Source organism: Jaculus jaculus, unplaced genomic scaffold (genome assembly GCF_020740685.1).
Source record: "Jaculus jaculus isolate mJacJac1 unplaced genomic scaffold, mJacJac1.mat.Y.cur mat_scaffold_37_1_1805170_arrow_ctg1, whole genome shotgun sequence".
In the NCBI taxonomy this organism is placed as follows: domain Eukaryota; kingdom Metazoa; phylum Chordata; class Mammalia; order Rodentia; family Dipodidae; genus Jaculus; species Jaculus jaculus.
Window position 1 is genome coordinate 447,309 of NW_025423493.1, and position 13,239 is coordinate 460,547.

The following is a 13,239-nucleotide window of genomic DNA, read 5'->3' on the forward strand; positions in this document are numbered from 1 at the left end:
CTCTGTCTATTTCTCTTTCTCCTTACAAATAATAAATAAAAATGGTTTTTAAAAAACAGCTAGGTATGGTGGCACACACCTTTAATTGCAGTATTGAGGAGGCAGAGGTAGGAGAATTGGCCATGAGTTTGAGGGCAGCATGAGACTACATAGTGAATTCCAGGTCAGCATAGGCCAGTGAGAAAACCCAAAATAAATAAACTAATGAATTAATTAATTTAATTAAAATAAATTTTGATTGGAAAAAATCCTGATAGAAAGTAACCCCTGGAGAGGAGTTAAAAATCTCACAACTCTCATGCTGGAGGGATGACTTACAAGTTGAGATGCTAAGGATCCAGGTTTGATTCCTGAGGACCCACATAAGCCAGATGCACAAGGGGGATCATGCATCTGGAGTTTGTTTGCAGGGGCTGGAGGCCCTGGCATGCCCATTCCACCCCCCCCCCAAGAAAAATAATGAAAATAAATCTCATGACTCTCTCAAATGAGAACAGTGAGAACAGGCTGCTTCAAAATCTGTCATGTCTACTAGCTTCTTGCATGTGATTTCTACATCAGCACCAGGCTGTAGGGCTTGAATCTGAATCCAAAACACACTTCATGGAAACTTAAACTATGTGACCACACCTGAATATCATTCAGAAATGTGGGGATGTAGGGAGATGATTGAGTTTAGATGTGGTGATGGTGGTAAAGTCCCCATGATGGCTTTCACTAATAGCTTTACAAAAAGAAGCTCAAGCTATCACGCTTGCTCTGTTTTACCACACAATACCCCTTTCAAGTACGCAACACAGCAAGAAAGCTTGCAACCAGAGTTCAGCAGATTGGTGCTCGTGGCCTGAGGATTTCCCAGTCTCCAAAATCAAGAGTAAAAAACAAATGTCTACCATTTATTGATTACTTGACCTCATTTATTTTGTTACAACAGAGGGCTAAGCACCCCCCCCACACACACACACACACTGTACAGATAGATTCTAACGTGAGGTTCACACTTTTTTCTGCCTCTCATTCAAAATAAAACCTGCTATACCATTATTTAATGTAAATCTGGGGTCGGAGAGATTGCTCAGTGGTTAATGCACTTGCCTGCAAAGCCTATGGACCCAGGCTTGATTCCACAGGACCCACATAAAGTCAGATGCACAAGGTGGTGCATGTGTCTGGAGCTTGTTTGCAGTGGCTAGGGGCCCTGGTGCACCCATTCTGTCTCTCTGTCAAATAAATAAATTATATCTATATCTTTCTATATAAGTGGAAGTTATGTTATTGACCAATTATCAAAACTCAAATAACTTCCCATATTTCTTTGAAGGATGTCCAAAGCTTTTACCTGGACTTCCAGAATGAGTTTTAGGGAAACCTCCTGGTTCAGCCCCAGTCTCCTGATGTGGCACATTTTCTACACAATTACCATGTCCTCTTGTTTCTGAGATGTCCCCTGTGATGTACCTGTTGCTGAAAATTCTCTCTCCCCCAATCCTTCTGTCTCTCACTCAGTCCCACCTACATGATGTAAAAGTTCAACTTCATTTTCCTGAACTCCCAGTGTTTTCTATGTATTTCCTCCAAATGCATCTTTATTTATTCATGTATTAGAGAAAAAGAGGCCAATATACAGACAGAATGGGTGTGTCAGGGCCAACAGCCACTGCAGACACATTCTAGACACAGATACCACTTTGTGCATCTAGCTTTATGTGGGTACTGGATAATCAAACCTGAGTCATAAGGCTTCGCAGTTAAGTACCTTAACTGCTGTGCCATCTCTCCACTCCTCCAAATGCATCCTCATCACTGGCAATCCTATTATTTTTTTAATTTAATTATTAGTTTTCTTTTCAGCAAATACAGGCAGTTTGGTACCATTGTTTAGGCTCATCCATGACCTACCCTCTCCCCACGGCCCCTCCTTGTTGATGTATTATTGGTACGATAAATGTCTCTGCATATCATGACCCAACATGTGACTCTGACATGTTACCCAGCTCTCCTGGGAACCCCAGCCCCACTGCCACTACACACACCCCTGTCTGTTTTCTAAGATTAGAAAATACATGGATCTCCAAGGAAGTTATCATCCTTCAGTCCTGAACACATACATAAGCATATTGTTGTCTCAACACCAAATTCAATCTATTGACCACTTACATAAGGATAACAGTGAGCTTTTGGAAATACTATGTAAGCTACACAACCAGAAGACAAAAGAAATCCATCAATCAAGCAAATATAGGGGGTGGATACTTTACATGATAAGCTTTCTGTAACAATAGAAGGGCTAGTGGATTGTGATGGTGCATGCCTTAAATCACAGCACTAGGGAGGCAGAGAGGAGGACTGCCATAAGTTTGAGGCCACCCTGAGACTACAGAATGAACTCCAGGTCAGCCTGTCCTACAGTGAGACCCTACCTTTAAAACTCCCCCTCCAAAAAAAAGGGGGGGCTGGAGAGATGGTATAGTACTTACTGCACTTGCCTGCAAAGACTAATGACCTTTGTGCTGGACAGATGGCTTATCAGTTAGGAGGTTGCCTGTGAATCCTAAGGATCCAGGTTCACTTCCCTAGTACCCATGTATGGTAATTTGAATAGATGGTCCCCAACATATTCAGTGTTTGATTAGTTTGTAGTTTGCATCTGCAGTCACCTGGCTGAAGGCAGTGTCATTGGGAAAACCTTAAGGTGTGGTGGTAGGTTTGAAATTCCAATTCAGAGATACGCAAAGTGCTTAGTTCTTCCTAGAGTTCTTGAAGTGTGCTGTGTGGCAAGACTTTCAGCTTGTGCCTTTCTTCTCTGTGTCTGGTGCTGTGAAAGCAGGCCAGCTTCTTCTGCCATTATGGAACTTCCCATGGATGTGTAAGCTTCAGTAAATATCTCTTCCTCTATAACTGTGCCTGGTCTGGAACAAGGTGGTGCACATGTCTAGAGTTCTCTTGCAGTGGCTGGAGACCTTGGCATGCCCACCCTCTCTCTCTCTGTCTCCTTCTCTCTCTTCATATATATAATATATAAAAATCAAAGATTTTAAAAAATAGAAATGAAAATTATGAAGGAAGATATGGATGTTAATTCTGGACCCACACTCACCCATGTATTTACATACTCACACATGTACACACACACACACGCAGACACGAGCACCAGAAGTACATGGTAATGAATGACTAGTCTTTCCTATAGCCCTGAATGATAATGTTTTGTTTCTTTTCTTTCAAGGTAGGGTCTTACTATAGCACAGACTGACTGGAATTCACTCTGTAGTCTCAGACTGGCCTCAAACTCACGGCCAAAATCAACATACCTCTGCATCCCGAGTGTTGGAATTAAAGTCATGTGCCACCACACCAGGCTATGAATGAGAATTTTGTGTAAAGTGATGCATGAATATAAACTACCACCCTTTAGGATAGCAAGCAAAATATTTGCCAAAATATTAGAGCTGAGAGAGGTACCCAGGCAGTTGGCATTCAGAGTTGAGCTCCTGGTTAACTGAGAAATGGATGAGTAAGGGCCACAGCCATGATGCTCATCACAGTGTGATGCAGTCATATTTTGCAAGAGGCATGCAAAGATCGGCATGGTTTCACCACCAAATAAAATATAAATAAGATCTCTGCTGAAAAGTGGGGACAGACTGTCATGTTTTATTAGAAACAATTTGAAAAGTAGTAATTTCAGTAATTACTAAAATATTGTGATTTTTCTCCCAATAAAGCATTATGTCACATTACATACAAATGTCATTTGTTGCTTTCCCCTTTTAATATTTTACATATGTACTGTACAAGTTTAAATAATCCAACTTTCTATTTACTGCTGATTTAATTCTTCATGTGAAAATCAGCTATCATGCCTCTTGGGGTTTTTTATTTGTTTCTTTTCTTGTTATATTCCAAGCACTGAAAGTTTCTTTCAACTCTGCCAATGTTTTCTTTTTAATTTTTTTTAAATTTAATTTATTTGAGAGAGAAGATATGAGAGAAAGAGAGAGATAGCGAGAGAGACAGAGAGAGAATATGGGTATACCAGGCCCTGCAGCCACTGCAAATGAACTCCAGAAGCATGAAACACCTTGTGCAACTGGCTTACGTGGGTCCTGGGGAATCAACCCTAGGTTGTTAGGCTTTGCAGGCCAAGGCCTTAACTTTTTTTTTTTTTTTGTAGTGCTATTATTTTTTAATGAAAGTAAAATAGGTTTCTGTATTACCAAATAGAACAAGGCTGTTTTGTCTTTGTTCGTTTTGGGACAATGTCATAGGGTTTAGCTATGACAGTCCTTGTTGGCCTGTTGGTCAGGAACTTGCTATGTAGCCCAGGCTGACCTCCAGCTCACAGATCTCCTCCTGCATCAGCCTCCTGGGATTACAGGTGAGCACCATCATGCCCAGCCTCGGTTATTACCTTGGACTTCTATGTCACAATGAACACAGTGTTTTAAGGGAGGGGTGTAACCGAATGCTTCAAAGATAACTATGCAGAGACACACAATAAATATAAATAAATATACTGGGCTTCAGGCTAGCCTTTTTGCAAGAGCAGTGAGGGGGATGGGTAGACTCTGCTTCTGACTTTCCTAAACTGTGCCTCAGCAATAAAGTTGTCTCTGGCTGTACTGCAGCAGTGACATTGTGCAAGTATGCCCTCTGCTGAGCAAGTGTGGCATGGCTTCAGTAGATAAAAAGCAGTGAGCACTTAACACATACCCAGCCACCCACCCACCCCTCACAGTCTTGACCAATGCCTTTGTGTTTGATAACAGAAACAAAACACCTAGTTGATCTGTTTTTCTCACTGGATCTTGTTTTTAATCTGTATTTAAGGATTAACAATGCATTTCTTCATAGATTTCTTTTTTTTTTAATTCTCAATAAACAAATTTCTATGAGAGGCTATTCAACATTAAATATCGTTATCATTCTCCTAGTGAACTAAAGAAATTACCACTGAAAGTATAGTATAGTATAGTAAAGTATATTTCTTTTTTTTTTTTCTTTTTTTTTTTTTCTGGCCCTGGGGGTAGAATTTTCCTGACTCTACCTCCCACTGTGATGGGCATGCTGAGATCACAGAAACCTGTATCACTTTTCTTTTTTTTTTTTTTTCAACCCTCTTATTTTATTTATTTATTTATTTTTTTAAAAAATTTTTATTAACATTTTCCATGATTATAAAATATATCCCATGGTAATTCCCTCCCTCCCCACCCCCACACTTTCCCGTTTGAAATTCCATTCTCAATCATATTACCTCCCCATTACAATCATTGTAATTACATATATACAATATCAACCTATTAAGTATCCTCCTCCCTTCCTTTCTCCACCCTTTATGTCTCCTTTTCAACTTACTGGCCTCTGCTACTAAGTATTTTCATTCTCACACAGAAGCCCAGTCATCTGTAGCTAGGATCCCCATATGAGGGAGAACATGTGGCGCTTGGCTTTCTGGGCCTGGGTTACCTGACTTAGTATAATACTTTCCAGGTCCATCCATTTTTCTGCAAATTTCATAACTTCATTTTTCTTTACCGCTGAGTAGAACTCCATTGTATAAATGTACCACATCTTCATTATCCACTCATCTGTTGAGGGACATCTAGGCTGGTTCCATTTCCCAGCTATTATAAATTGAGCAGCAATAAACATGGTTGAGCATGTACTTCTAAGGAAATGAGATGAGTCCTTTGGATATATGCCTAGGAGTGCTATAGCTGGGTCATATGGTAGATCAATCTCTAGCTGCTTTAGGAACCTCCACACTGTTTTCCACAATGGCTGGACCAGATTGCATTCCCACCAGCAGTGCAGAAGGGTTCCCTTTTTTCCACATCCCCGCCAACATTTATGATCATTTGTTTTCATGATGGTGGCCAATCTGACAGGAGTGAGATGGAATCTCAATGTAGTTTTAATCTGCATTTCCCTGATGACTAGTGACGTAGAACATTTTTTTAGGTGCTTATATGCCATTCGTATTTCTTCCTTTGAGAACTCTCTATTTAGCTCCATAGCCCATTTTTTGATTGGCTTGTTTGATTCCTTATTAGTTAACTTTTTGAGTTCTTTGTATATCCTAGATATTAATCCTCTATCAGATATATAGCTGGCGAAGATTTTTTCCCATTCTGTAGGTTGCGTCTTTGCTTTTTTCACTGTGTCCTTTGCGGTGCAAAATCTTTGTAATTTCATTAGGTCCCAGTGGTTAATCTGTGGTTTTATTGCCTGAGCAATTGGGGTTGTATTCAGAAAGTCTTTGCCAAGACCAATATGTTGAAGGGTTTCCCCTACTTTTTCCTCTAGCAGTTTCAAAGTTTCCGGTCTGATGTTAAGGTCTTTAATCCATTTGGACTTAATTCTTGTGCATGGCGAGAGAGAAGAATCTATTTTCATCCTTCTGCAGATATTTATCCAGTTTTCAAAACACCATTTGCTGAAGAGGCTGTCTCTTCTCCAATGAGTATTTTTGGCATTTTTATCGAATATCAGGTGGCTATAGCTACTTGGGCTTACATCTGGGTCCTCTATTCTGTTCCACTGATCTACATGTCTGTTTTTGTGCCAGTACCATGCTGTTTTTGTTACTATGGCTCTGTAGTATAGGTTAAAATCAGGTATGGTGATACCACCAGCCTCTTTTTTGTTGCTCAGTATTATTTTAGATATTCGAGGTTTTTTATGATTCCAAATGAATTTTTGGATTGTTTTTTCTATTTCCATGAAGAAAGCCTTTGGAATTTTGATAGGGATTGCATTAAATGTGTAGATTGCTTTAGGTAAGATTGCCATTTTCACGATATTGATTCTTCCAAGCCAGGAACAAGGGATGTTTCTCCACTTTCTAGTGTCTTCTGCAATTTCTCGCTTGAGTGTCTTAAAGTTCTCATTGTATAGATTCTTTACTTCCTTAGTTAGGTTTATTCCAAGGTATTTTATTTTTTTTGATGCAATTGTGAATGGGAGTGATTCTCTGATTTCATCCTCTGTGTGTTTGTTGTTAGCATATACGAAGGCTACTGATTTCTGTGTATTTATTTTGTATCCTGCTACATTGCTGTAGGTTTTGATCAGCTCTAACAGCTTGCTAGTAGAGTCTTTAGGGTCCTTTATGTATAGAATCATGTCATCTGCAAATAATGATAACTTAATTTCTTCCTTTCCAATTTGTATCCCTTTTATGTGTGTCTCTTGCCTTATTGCTATGGCTAAGACTTCCAAAACTATATTAAATAGAAGTGGAGACAGTGGACACCCTTGTCTTGTTCCTGATTTTAGTGGAAAAGCTTCCAGTTTTTCCCCATTTAGTAATATGTTGGCTGTAGGCTTGTCATAAATAGCCTTTATTATATTGAGATATGTTCCTTCTATTCCCAGTCTCTGTAGGACTTTTATCATGAAGGGATGTTGGATTTTGTCAAATGCTTTCTCTGCATCTAATGAGATGATCATGTGATTTTTGTCCTTCAACCCATTTATGTAATGTATTACATTTATAGATTTGCGTATGTTGAACCATCCCTGCATCTCTGGGATAAAGCCTACTTGGTCAGGGTGAATGACCTTTTTGATATACTCTTGTATTCTGTTTGCCAATATTTTGTTGAGAATTTTTGCATCTATGTTCATGAGGGAGATTGGTCTGTAATTTTCTTTTTTTGTTCTATCTTTGCCTGGTTTTGGTATCAGGGTGATGCTGGCCTCATAGAAGGAGTTTGATAGAACTCCTTCTTTTTCTATTTCCTGGAAAAGCTTAAGAAGCAATGGTGTTAGCTCTTCCTTAAAAGTCTGGTAAAATTCAGCAGTGAATCCATCCGGGCCTGGGCTTTTTTTAGTTGGGAGATTATTGATAACTGTTTGGATCTTCATGTTTGTTATAGGTCTACTTAAGTGATTAATCTCATTTTGATTTAATTTAGGTAGGTCATATAGATCAAGGAAATCATCCATTTCTTTCAGATTTTCATACTTTGTGGATTATATGCTTTTATAGTATGTCCCTATAATTTTTTGAATTTCTCTGGAATCTGTTGTGATGTTACCTTGTTCATCTCTGATTTTATTAATTTGTGTCTCTTCTCTCTTTCTTTTGGTCAGATTTGCTAAGGGTTTATCAATCTTGTTTATCCTTTCAAAGAACCAACTCTTTGTTTCATTAATTCTTTGGATTGTTCTTTTTGTTTCTATTTCATTAATTTCTGCCCTAATCTTTATTATTTCTTCCCGTCTACTACTTTTTGGTTTGCCTTGTTCTTCTTTTTCCAAGGCTTTAAGGCGAAGCATTAGGTCGTTTACTTGCGACCTTTCTAATTTCTTAATATAGGCACTTAAGGCTATAAATTTACCTCTTAGAACTGCCTTCATTGTGTCCCAGAGATTTTGGTATGTTGTGTTCTCATTATCATTTGACTCTATAAATTTTTTGATTTCCTTTTTGATTTCTTCATTGACCCACACATCATTTAGTAGTGTATTGTTTAGTTTCCATGATTTTGTGTATGCTCTATAGCCTTTCTTGCTACTGATTTGTAGTTTAATTCCATTGTGGTCAGATAGAATGCAAGGAATTATTTCAATTCTCCTGAATTTGTTAAGATTTGCTTTGTGTCCTAATATATGGTCTATTTTAGAGAATGTTCCATGTGCTGCTGAAAAGAATGTATATTCTGCAGCCTTTGGATGAAATGTCCTGTATATATCTGTTAGGTCCATTCCTTCTATGACCTCATTTAGTCCAGATGCCTCTCTGTTTATTCTTTCCCTGGATGACCTGTCAATTGATGAGAGTGGGGTGTTAAAGTCACCCACCACCACCGTGTTTGGTGTTATCTGTGACCTTAGTTCTAATAGTGTTTGTTTGACGAATTTAGGAGCCCCCATGTTAGGTGCATATATGTTTAGGATTGTAATGTCCTCCTGTTGTAGTGTGCCCTTAATCAATATAAAGTGACCTTCCTTATCTTTTTTGACTAACTTCGGACTAAAGTCCACCCTGTCTGATATTAGGATAGCAACCCCTGCTTGTTTTCTAGGCCCATTTGCTTGAAACACCGTCTTCCAACCTTTCACCCTAAGATAATGTCTATCCTTTGTAGAAAGGTGAGTTTCTTGAAGACAACAAATTGTAGGATCCTGCTTTTTAACCCAGTCTGCAAATCTATGTCTTTTCGTTGGGGCATTGAGACCGTTGATATTAAGAGATATTATTGAAAGGTGTGTATTTATGTTTGCCATTTGTGTGTGTGTGTGTTACTTGTTCTACCTGTGCTCTCTTCTGTTAACTGGTATTTGAGTATGGCTGGTTTTTTCTAGGTTCCTTATATGTGTGCTTTTCCTTTTGTTCAGCATGGAGGATTCTATCAAGTATTTTCTGTAGAGCTGGTTTTGTCTTCAGATATTCCTTTAACCTGCTTTTGTCATGGAATGTCTTTATTTCTCCATCTATTTGGATGGATAATTTTGCAGGATAAAGTAACCTTGGTTGACAGTTGTTATCTTTCAGAACTTGGAATATATCACTCCAGGCCCTTCTGGCTTTAAAAGTTTGTGTTGAATAATCTGCTGTAATCCTGATGGGCTTGCTTTTGTAGGTAACTTGATTTTTCTCTCTAACTGCTTTCAATATTTTTTCTTTGGTTTGTGTGTTTGGAAGTTTGAGTATAATGTGGCGAGGAGAGTTTCTTTCTGGGTTTTGTCTGGATGGGGTTCTAAAGGCTTCCTGTATCTGTATTGGCACCTCTTTCCCAATTTGGGGAAAATTTTCCTCTATGATTTTGTTGAAGATGCCTACTATGCCTCTGGAGTGGAATTCTTCTCCTTCTACTATGCCCTGAATTCTTATATTGGATCTTTTCATAGTGTCCCGAATATCTTGAAATTCCCACTCATACTTTTCTATAAGTTTGTCTTTCTCTTTGTTGGACTGCATTAGGTCTGCCACCTGATCTTCTAGCTTAGATATTCTGTCCTCTCCCTCATCCATCCTACTGGTGAGATTTTCTACAGAGTTTTTTATTTCATTAACTGTGTTCTTCATTGCTAGTAATTCTGACTGGTTTTTCTTTATTATTTCTATTTCTCTATTTATGTCTTGTATTGCCTTCTTTATTTCATTAAATTGGTGTCCTGCCTCTTCTTTGATTCCTTTGATTTCCTCTTTGATTTCCTCTTTGGTTTCTTCTTTGATTGTTTTCATGTGTTCTTTGACCTCTTTGAACATATTTATAATTATTCTTTTGAACTCTTTCTCAGGCATTTCCTCTAACTCTTTCTCACTGGAGGACATTTCTGATGCATTAATACTTTTAGGTGGATTTATATCGTCTTGCTTTTTAGTGTTTCTTGTGTTATAATGTATATATTTTTGCATCTTGGATTAAGTTAATGCTTGGATTTTCTAGCTCGCTGTGTATTCTTAGCTGTATCAATTGATTTGATGTAATATATTTTCAGGGTAGGACCTTAAGGTATTAGGTGTGGCTCTTAAGACTCTCAGAGTATCTACAAAGATGTTCTTAGGGGTTGAGTTTCCCTGCTATAGGAGTATTCAAGCAGGCTGAGTGGAATAATATACTGGTAGATTCTAAAATTTAACTAAACACTGTACCCATTCCATCAAAAACAGCCCCGAGTATGTATGCAAGAGTAGTTATTATAATGACCAGATCCTCTATCAACAAAGAGGTTTAGATTTCTGGTCTGTTGAGGTATCCAAGTCAGCTTGTGACCAAGTGAGACCCTTCCCTGGTGCAATCCCAGTTACCTTGGGTGATTGTGGTCTCAGTCAAGTTGCTGCCTGGGTCGTCGGGCTGCTGTTCTGATTTCTGGAGCTGGGCACTTGCTTTTCCTACGGGGCAAACTGAGCCGCTGCTGCCGCCTCTGCAGCTGTTGTAGCTGCCACCCCCGGAGCCCCCACCGCTGCTGAAGCTGCCGTTGCCGTGTCCACCGCTGCTGCTCACCCCGAAGCCGCTGCTGCGGGATCTGCCACCGCTGCCGCTCCTGGGTCCGCTGCTGCTGGGGTCACTGGTACCGGTGCTGGAGCCGCTGAAGTTGCTGCCGAATTCTGCTCCTGCTTGGGTCCCGCCGTCAGCCCAAGTTGGCGTGGCCGGGTCCCAGGCCGCTGCTGTGTTCGCTGGAGCTGGGTTCAGGCGGCGGGGGAGGGGAGGGAGCCGCGGCTGCTCTGGTTGTATCGCTTCTCCACATGTGCTTTTACCTTGCGGTCTGCTCCTCCCTCCGTTGCTCGCTGCCGCTCTCCCCTCACGTTTCCCGAGTTGCGGAGAGCGCGGTGTGAGGGGAAAATCCCGCACCTGGCTTGTCCTGCGGCTCGAGCCGAGAGTCCGGCGGTTATCTGCCACTCCGTGGTTGCGGCGGGTAGCCGAGCCGCCCCGGAGCCGCTGTTCCCGCCTGTGCAGGCTCTGGATGCTCTATAACTCTTCCACTTCTCCGCTGCCGCCTCAACTTCCTATACACCTCACTTTTTAGTAAAAGTGTGTATTTTGCTGAGTTTTTTTTGGTCTTCCCCCCCCTAGGCTGCTTTCGCGTGGCAAGGCCTTAACTTTTTAGCCATCTCTCCAGCAGTCAACAAATGTTTTCTATATTCGAGCAAAGTTTTCTCCCTGTTTTCAAACTATTCTCCCCTCTCTTCTCTCCCCCTCCTCCCCTTGCCTTCCCTTCCTTTACAGTCGTCTGTCCTCCTTCAGTCTTGGTTTTCCTTCACTTCCATAAGCTACACTTGCTGAAGGATTTTGATCTTCTGTATGGATAAAGAAAAAATGTTTGCTTCTCCAATTCTCAGATGACTTAAAAAAAATTTCATTTTCATTTATTTGATAGAGAAAGAGGAAGGGAGAGAGAAAATGAATGGGTACACCAGGACCTCTAGCCACTGCAAATGAACTAAAGATACATGTGTCCTTTTGAGCACCTAGCTAATGTGCGTCTTGGGGAATTGAACCTGAATCCTTTGGCTTTGCAGGCACATGCCCGAACAGCTAAGCCACCCCTCCAGCCCAACTTTTTCAATTGTGTATATTTTTGAATTTTATTTATTTATGAGAGAAAGAAAGAGAAAAATGGGTGTGCCAGGACCTCCAGCAACTGCAAACAAACCCCAGCTGCATGTGTCACCTTGTGCATCTGTTTGGCGTGGGTACAGGGGAATCAAAACTGGGACCTTAAGCTTTGCAGGCAAGCTCCTTAACAGCTAAGCCATCTCCCAGTCCAATGACTTATTTTTTTAAATCACATAGCCTCTCTGACAAGGGCTATGAGAAGTAACCATCACTAATGCATTCCCCACTACACTGAAGTGCTTAAAAGACCTTTTGATTTTACATGACAGTTGATAATATATTGTTGGGTCAATGCTGCCATTTTTCTAAACAACTATAAACTGACACTGGATGCCACAGAGAATATAGTTTCATGACTGACATAGTTATTGTGCATTTCTTAATGCCACATATATTCCGTGCATGTGTGTGTACATGCTTGCTGGATCGCATGCAGGTGGGAAGGCTAGATGCTGGCATTAGTTACCTTCCTCACTTGCTTTCCAGTTGTGGTAGCTTGCGTGTTTGCTTGCTAATAGATTCAAGGTTTATTATTGGAGAATTTCAGGACCCCTGGAAACTACATAGTGAATTCCATGTCAGCCTGAGCTAAAGTGAGACCCTACCTCAAAAAAACAAACAAACATATTTTTAAACAAGAGGGGGCTTGAGACGTAGCTTAGCAGTTAAGGTGCTGGCCAAGGAAGACTAAGGACACAGGTTTGATTCCCTAGTTGCACATAAGCCAGATGCACATGGTGGCACATGCACCTGGAGTTTGGTTGCAGTGGCTGGAGGCCCTGGCATGCCTATTCTCTCTATCTCTCTCTCAAATAAAAGTAAATCCATTTAAAATATTAAAGAGAACAACAATAGGGGGCTGTTGAGATGACTTATCAGTTAAAGCATTTGACTACAAAGCCTAAGGATACAGATTCAATGGAAAGCCCGATCACAAGGTGGCACATGTGTCTGGAATTTGTTTGCAGTGGCTGGAGGCCATGAAATGACCATTCTCCATGTATATATATCTGTCTTAAATAAATAAGTAAATACATATATTTAATTTAAGGAAAGGGGATTCAGTCAGCTTCTATTCAGGCTCTATTCAGGGAGGAAGAGAGGTTTTTTTTCTCTTTTTTTGCATTAGTATTATATGATCCAGGGGTTTTGCAAGCATAGATAG